Raw genomic sequence first — 8,605 nt, 5'->3', positions numbered from 1 at the left:
TTAAGGGATTTAATAATAAATATTGTTTGTCACTAATAAATCAAGAATTGAATTGGGAATTTGAATTGCTTGAATGATTGATGTATGATTGGTTGTATAATTTTGCATTAGAGTCATCACCAAGTTTAAACTGGTAAATCATGTAAAGTGCAAAAAGGATGAGCAATAAAACTCTGGATTTGTGCACATCTAGAGTAATGACAAACAGGGGTTGGGGTACACGGGGTATTAGTCGTGTACTTTTTAGAGGCCGTCTGATCTACAAGTCTCTTGTTTTCAAATATTTTTTAAAACTATAAGGAGTTAGATGATATCTCATACTAGTTATGGCCACGGAGTCGTGCCCGTCTGCCATTGGATGTTTATTGATGTTTTCGAAAGGAGGTATGGGGTTTTTCTTTTATTGATATTCCGAAATGGAGCATGGGGAGACAACCTTGTCTATTGCTTAATCCAATCAATGAATGAAATGAAATGAATTATCGTTAGTAATTAGTGAAGTTTTAGTAGTGTTAACAGTTGGGGCATGTGTTTGGGTCAATAATTAAATTGTGTGTGCTGATTGATTTCTAGTAATATGCTAGGGATTCTTTGCCATATCTTATAGCTTGTATGTACTCAGCGTTGCTGATTGCGTGCTTTTATGTGTCTCTTTCTTGGTCATGGCCTTCGCCCTTCAATGACCCTGTAATGATCCAATTTTTACACTTGTAATATTGGGGAGCAGATTAATCACAGGTTTTTACATAATCAAAACTTGCATCAAGGTGATGGGATTTTGAGTGGAGTGTTAGATATTTCGACGGTATATTTCATTTCATGAGTTTGGATTTATTTTAACTATGGTTTGATTTATTTACTACTTTTGTTGGGATTTGAATAAGGGCCTTAATGGTTTCGACCTTGTAAGACTAAATTTGGTTTTGATTATTGGTTTTGAAACTTATTTATAACCGAGTTAGTTTTCCGCTGCTAAATTCTGAAGCAGCCTTAACATTTGAACACGTGGCGGTAGCACGTCAGTAGTTCTCTTGCAAATTGTTAAAGGTATTTACAGGTTTTTTAGAGAGAATTATTGGGGTATTACAGGTAGCGTCGCCGGCGATCGGAGGAACCTGGGGTAGTGTCACCGGAAGGGAGATGGTGGCTGGTTTTTAGGAAGGTTGGGGTTAATTTTTTTTATTTTTTTTATTTTTTTTTTAATATAAATCTAACACTAGTTTATATTTAATGAAATAAGGTTATGAGTGAGATGAAATATTTTTAACTAAGGTCATTTTGTATGATAAAAAAAAGGGGGAGGACACCATTGGTGCATAGCAGAAGTTGGGGGTCACCATTGAGAATTTCCCAAAATAAATATTACATAACAGAGTATGAATAACAGTGTGTAAAAAAAAATAAAAAATAAAAAAAAATAAAAAATAAAAGATCTATTTACGGGTTAGATACATATTGTTAAAAAATTCATTTGGTTAATAAGAAGAAAATGATATAAATATGTTGGTGAAATATACTATATATAAATATAAATATATGCTTATTTTAAAATATCTATTTTGCTAATAATAGACTCTTTCATAAGATTCTTTTTTTTATTATTATTATTAATTAATAGTTATTGAAAATTATCGTGCATGGCACGGAACCTAACCTAGTATGTAATATTAGCCAAATAGGAAGGAAAATATTGTATTGTATTGAATAATTTCAATTAATGTAATTGGCAAAATAAAGAAAGGGAAAAAACTTTGAAAGAAAATTTATCATGGAGGAGATCACACACATGCTGATGTATTTTATTGGTATACATTACATTTGTAAATACGTAAGGTATGTGTAGGCGTCATTCAAAGCGCGCCTACATACGTTAAGCATGTTGTGAATATGCTTGGCAATCATAGGAAGTGGGAATTGACATATACGGTTAGGGACAAAGCAAAGTAGAGAGCCGCCAACAAGTTTTTAAGGAACTTGTAAACCGTTCACGGATCATTTAAGGCAACCACGATAAGGGACAACCATAGACAACAACGATTGACCCGTGAAGGTTACATCCCATTCGTAATCCATGAGATTAATAACTCCATATGGTTCGGAACCACGAAAGGAGGATTGGGGATGATGGCACGAAGTGAGTCATGGAATCACATTCGCCCGTATTGGCCTCTACTCTTATTGTGAAAAGTATTTCTTGCGATCTCAAAGGCATACAAACAAAGATTCAATTTGCTCCAAACTATTATTAAGCTAAATTGGTTGAATGTTAATGCAACATATAATTCTAATTATTAATGAGCACTTTAATTAAACAACGAGATTAAAGAGGAACCTAAACTGGTCATCCAAATTATCTTATTAAACGTTATATTCAATTACATATTCCCTTTAAACATGCAATATGGTGATCAATACAATAATAAAACCATCATTAACATTGGGAGCATTTTAGTCATAATAATGTTAGTCAAATCAAATCATAATAACCCTAATCATGATACTAGCAATATAAAATAAAATAAGTAATTAAATTAATTAATTACTCATGTTCCGTGCGCTCCTTTAAATTGCTACATCATGAATAAATTGTTAGTAACTTCGATAAAAATAAATAAAATGGAAATTAAATAAAATAAAAGTAGAGTTCATTTGGGGCCAAACCCTCAAACAGTTCTACCTTTCACGCCTTGGTTTAAATTTAGAACCTCGGGTAAAGTACAGACTCCGGGGAGTGCTTAGGGGATGTATTGTTGAAGAATAGGGAAGGCTAGTGTTTAGGCTAAAGCATAAGAGAGAAAGAATGATTTGGTGTATAAGAGGGAAAGAGAGAATTGTTCTTGGTCCTTGAAACTAAGAAATTAGCCTCGTATTTATAGAGAAAATATGAGGGGTGAAGCACTGAACCCTAGAATTGAAGCGCCGCAGAGAAATTAAACCTAAAAATTGACGTGTAACGGTAGAATTTGCCGTGACGCGGCAAATGTTGCCGTGTCGCGGCATTTGGTTTTCTGGAAAATTGTCTAGGTTCATTTTTATCTTTAAATTTGCATTAAGCACGTGATAAATTAAGCGCCGTTTCAAAGTTACGGACTTATTTCAGGCTTAGGGTTTTTTTTATTTTATTTATTAATCGGGCTTAATTAATAAATAACACGAAATGAATTAAAAAAGGTTTGGGCTGAAATGTGGATTGGACTGAGTTTGAATAAACATTTGGACTAATCTGTTGACTGATTTGCAGGCTATGTTTGACTGAATAGGGTTTTAAGCACTCCCAAGATTAAATACTTAACCCGACCAATAATGGCGGTGAAAAGTTGTTCATCATCGGGTTTGATTTTGAGGAGACATTTTTAAATGTCTACATTATAGTTATCATAGATACTAGCTAATCAACTTTTTCATATACATCCAATTATTGTACCTTGCAATCAGTTGTCCATGTTCAATTGCACAAACAAGCAAATCAATTTTGCTATTGTTTTCAATTACTTTGATAAATTCGCTCTTTGTGTGCATGTAATAAGAAAAAATAAATGAAACAAGTGTAACAATTTTTCTTTTGTGCAAATGAGTAAAATTAAGTAGCTCATTTTGTACAAATGGTATTACATGATAATTGATCGTACATTGCAAGTTACAACCGTTTGTATAATAAAAATTATCACGGTGAATTGATTGAATCATATGCTCTATAATAAATTTTATTTTATTTAAATTTTACAAGTCTTTATTAAATCGCCGCTTTTATACAATTGAGAACTACATACTAGTGCACGTGCAATTATAGAATTATAAGAGAAGCATTTAAAAGTGGTATAGATAATAAAGTGTTAAAAGTTCAAAATTTATAAATATATATTCTCGTTTTTGTCCATAATTAGGCCGACAGGTATCCTAATTTAATTTTTCTCAATGATTTCTTATTAGATTTTTTTTTAATATGGAGTATTTTTTTTTAAGAAAATAAAGGATTGAAAAGACTCCCTAAAACCTTAAAAAGGTGTCCTAGGAGGCTAAGACTTACGTGAGGACGTTTTAGGAAACTAAGCTTCCCGAAGAAAATAATTACAAATTTGGTTGCGTGGCAAAAGTATTTACAAAAATAAGCTTCTGGGGTAAACCGCTGCCTCGGGCAGCGTTTTACCCTCTATTTTTTTTTAAAAAAAAAATCTGCTACAAAAACGCTGCCCCAGGCAGCGTTTTTATAGTTTGACTTTTTTTTTTCCTCGTTTATTTTTTTTAAAATTAATTTAAAAAAAAAGGCAACAGCATAAAACGCTGCCCCAGGTAGCGTCTTATCTTTTTAATGAAACGCTGCCCCAGGCAGCGTTTCTGTCTGGTTGTAAAACCAGAAACTCGAGCTTCGTTTTCAATCACGTTTGCTCTTCATTCCTTCGCCTCCTTCGCAATCCTCTTCCTTCCCTTCCCAAATTTCCTCTTCAATCCTCTTCAACCCAATTTCGTATTACATCCAATTCAAGGTATGGTTAAATATTAGTTGAGTATTTACAAATTGTTCGTTATGTTTGTTGAATTCTTGAATTGTTGGTTAGTGTTGTTGAATTATTGAATTGTTGGATATTGTTGTTGAATTGTTGGTTAGTGTTGTTGAATTCATGAATTGTTGGTTAGTGTTGTTGAATTGTTGGTTAGTGTTGTTGAATTATTGGTTATTGTTGAATTTCTTGAATTGTTGAATTTCTAGGGTTTATGTTGAATTTTGGGGGTTTTTGTTGAATTTAGGGGTTTAGGGTTGAGTTGATGAATTGTGATTGTTAAATATTAATTTGGATAATGTAGAATTGTTGGTGTTGAAATATTGAAGATGTTAAGTATTTGAATTTCTAGAATTATTGCTTGTTAATGGTGACCTAGTGATGCTTAGTTGTTCCAAAGTGGTTAGTTGGATGTGATTTAGAGATGGATTAGTGTGTTTTAGTGTAATGTGTTTTGGTTGTTGTGTAGAATATGGCCGCACAGAATGTAGTTTTGTTGTGCCGGTGGGGAGGTGATTTTTTGTTTGACGGACCTCGTGTCGAGTATAATGGTGGAAATATGGAACCACTGACACTTGAACCGAACATGACCTTCAGTGATTTCATGAACGAGGTTCATAGTAGCGTTAGTTCAAACCCGGGGAGTGTTGAACTAAACATTAAAATGAGGTTTGAGACCGGGAATGGGGTTCAAGTGTTACCTGTGTCCTCGAATAAGCATTTGAAAGCTTTAAGGAGCGTTGTAGCGTTGAAGGGTGTTCCCACCGAGATTTATGTGGAGATGGTGCCTATTTGTACCCAACAAAGTACCAGGGCAGAACCACATTCTACATTTATTTCCGGTAACAACACACAGCCGCAAGTGCCCTCACGCTTAGAAGGGAGTCTTCTGAGACGAGGTATGAACTAGGACTTCCATACCCCCCAAGGTCACTGCCATTCTTGAGAAGAACACTACAACTGCAAGATATCACAGGGTCGAAGCATATAATCGCCGATTGCATATTTACCAGGTCACAACTGAAAGGGGGGAGCGATTTGGTTGCAAGGGAGGTCATAAGCATGCGGTTAACTTTCAACTTCTGACGTGTGCGTGCAACAAACCGAAGATATTCCATCTCCCATGTTCTCACGTTCTAGCCGTTTGTGCGACGTACTCATTGTCAGAGCGTCCATGGGTAGACCCTTCGCTTCAATCAAAGGCCTACACCGACACGTATGCAGCCCAATTCTGGCCTATCCCCTGTGAGACAACTTGGGAGCAGTACGTCGGTTCGAAGATCATTGCCGACAGCAGCATGGTTCGTGGGAGAGGGCGACCGAGGTCAAAACGCATACGCAACGAAATGGATGAGACTAACCGGCCACCCACCAGATGCAGCAGATGCCATCAGCAAGGTCACAACAGGACAACGTGTCCAGCCAGAACGACGCAGAACATTACTTTTGAGTTGTTATTTGGTTTGCTGTAAAAGATAAAACAATAACATTTGCTGTAACAGATAATACTTGTTAAATCATATTTGTGTTTAATCTATACCGTAGTCAGTGAACAGATACCATGGACAGAGAGGTGCATTTGCCCGGACCGCTTGACCCTTCCGTGCTTACACTCCAGGCCACGCACCGGAGCACTGCCGTATGGGATCAATCGGTAACATTTACTTCCTATGCCAACATACTTAAGAATGCTCCTTGAAATTATCGTTTTACACTTACGTTTATGTATTTCATTTGCAGGTTGATCCCGCGAAGCCGCTTGTTTGTAGGCACCACACAGCCAGAGTAATGGTGGGGTGGGCCGTCGAGGCACGCGTCCTAGAGTACATCGAGCTCGCTGGTTTTGGAGGAATTCACCGGATGGCCTTCAGGGCCATCAACCGAGCGCTTGTGACTGCGCTCGCGGAGAGGTGGAGACAAGAGACCCACTCCTTCCACCTTCCTGTAGGGGAGGCGACTGTGACCCTGCGTGACGTCGCGATACTTACGCGGCTTCCTATACACGGGACTCCAGTGACAGGACGCCCGTTAGTCGATCCTGTAGGACTTGTAGTTCGAGTTCTTGGGGTTCAGCCTGCTCCCGAAGATATCCGGGGAACTGGGTTGAGGATAGGTTGGCTACGAGAGACCTTTGGCGAGCTTCATCACGGTGCTGATGACGCCGCCGTTCAGAGACACGCCCGAGCTTACTTGTTCTTCTTGGTCGCTGGCGTGTTGTTCGGCAACAAGAGCGACAGCCACCTCCAGCTCCTACACCTGCAGTTGTTAGACAACGACTGGGACCATATCCGTTCGTACAGCTGGGGTAGTGCTTGTTTGGCGATACTGTATCGCCATCTATGCCGAGCGTCCCACCGTGGTGCAATCGAGATCAAAGGTCCTTTGGTCGTCCTTCAGGTAACTCACCAATTAGTGTAATAGTTTAATAGATGAATAGTAAACACTTACGTTTTAATTCGTGTAACAGTTCTGGTCTTGGGAGCATCTCCACGTCGGGCGGCCAGGTAGGCCAGTCAGGCATCGACCGGGGGAGCTGGATCAAGACGAGCAGTACCAGGCGTACGCCGCTCCCCCTCTTCCTACACCTGACGAGGCATACGGATGCAGGTGGGTTGCCCCTAGACTCACACTTTCCCATGCGGCGAGGAGTCTACCGTACTACCGAGACGCCTTCGATCGACTTACTGAGGACCAGGTATTTCTTCACTTGTACTCTTTATTCTACTGTCTGATGTGTTTAGCGTTCACTGACGTTTTTTTGATGTGTATGTGCAGGTGACATGGGATCCGTACCTTCCTGAGTTAGTGGAGGCCATGCCTGGTCATTTGCTGGAGCATGAGGCAGAGTGGCGTGCTCGGACCCCGGTGATCTGTTTTGAGGTTGTGGAGAGTCACCTCCCTGACCGGGTCTTGCGGTAATATGGGATACCTCAGCCGGTCCCTCAGCCATGTGACACCAGCACTCGTTTGCACGGGGTTGACCGACGAGGAAAGGCAGAGACAGATTGGTCGGTGGAGCATCGTGCGTACGTAGAGCTCTGGCATCGCCGACTGGAGTTCGTTGTGGGCGGTGTACCAATGCAGGGCGTCCTCCAGCCTCACGATCCGTACATGGTCTGGTACCAGCGGATTACCCGGCGTTTCATCAACCCCAGCTACACACCTCCCTCCACCCATTACCATCCAGCATATGACGTGATTTATGGATATGTGAGTTTCACTTCCAACCGATTAATTTTCATCTCTTTTTAGGTTTCTATGCATAACTGATCAATGATTATTGCAGGCGGCAGACATGGCATCGATGGTTGACGCGCTGTCCCTTAGCCTGGCTGACGGGCCCACCGGGAACGAGGTCCAGCGGGTTCGGGATATGGGCATGGCCAGCTTGCGTCGATATGGACACGACTACCTCGTCCCCCAAAGGGACACGTATGATGGCCACTCGATGCATTCGCAGTTCGAGCTCGGACAGAGTAGTTGTGGAGGTGATTTTACGACGCCGACATTCTCAGAGGACTACACCTTCCACAGCACTGCGCCGTTCGGCTCCCAGGAGGTGCCAGATACCAGTCAGCTGACTCCCCCGCCGCCTCTAGACCCATTCACCACCATTACTCATTACAGGCGGCGGCGTGTCAGACAGAGGGCCGAGCAACCTGACCTAGATCAATTGCCCCGGATAGATGAATCGGGATAGTGTTAGCTTAGTTATTTCATGTAGTAAAATTTTTGTATAGATTAGGTATATAACATTTACATTTCTAATATAATAAATGTTTTTCGGTCAACATTTGTGTGTTATGTTCTTTGTTTCCCAATATGTTTTGATTTATGTATATATTGACTTGTCAACGGTGGTGGTGGAAGGTAGTGGTGTGAGGTGGAAGGTTGTTGGAGGTGGTGGTGGTGGAAGGTTGTTGGAGGTGGTGGTGGACGGTTGTTGGAAGGTGGTTGTGGTGGTGGGAGGTCGGGGTGGAAGGTGGTGGACGGCGGTGGTGGAAGGCGGTGGAAGCCGGTGGAAGGCGGTGGTGGAAGGTGATGGTTGGAGGTGGTGGTGGAAGGTGGTGGTTGGAGGTGGTGGAAGGCGGTGGTGGTGGAAGGTG

The sequence above is a fragment of the Chenopodium quinoa genome, unplaced genomic scaffold, assembly GCF_001683475.1.
Source record: "Chenopodium quinoa cultivar QQ74 unplaced genomic scaffold, ASM168347v1, whole genome shotgun sequence".
In the NCBI taxonomy this organism is placed as follows: Eukaryota; Viridiplantae; Streptophyta; class Magnoliopsida; order Caryophyllales; family Amaranthaceae; genus Chenopodium; species Chenopodium quinoa.
This window is presented reverse-complemented; position numbering follows the sequence as displayed.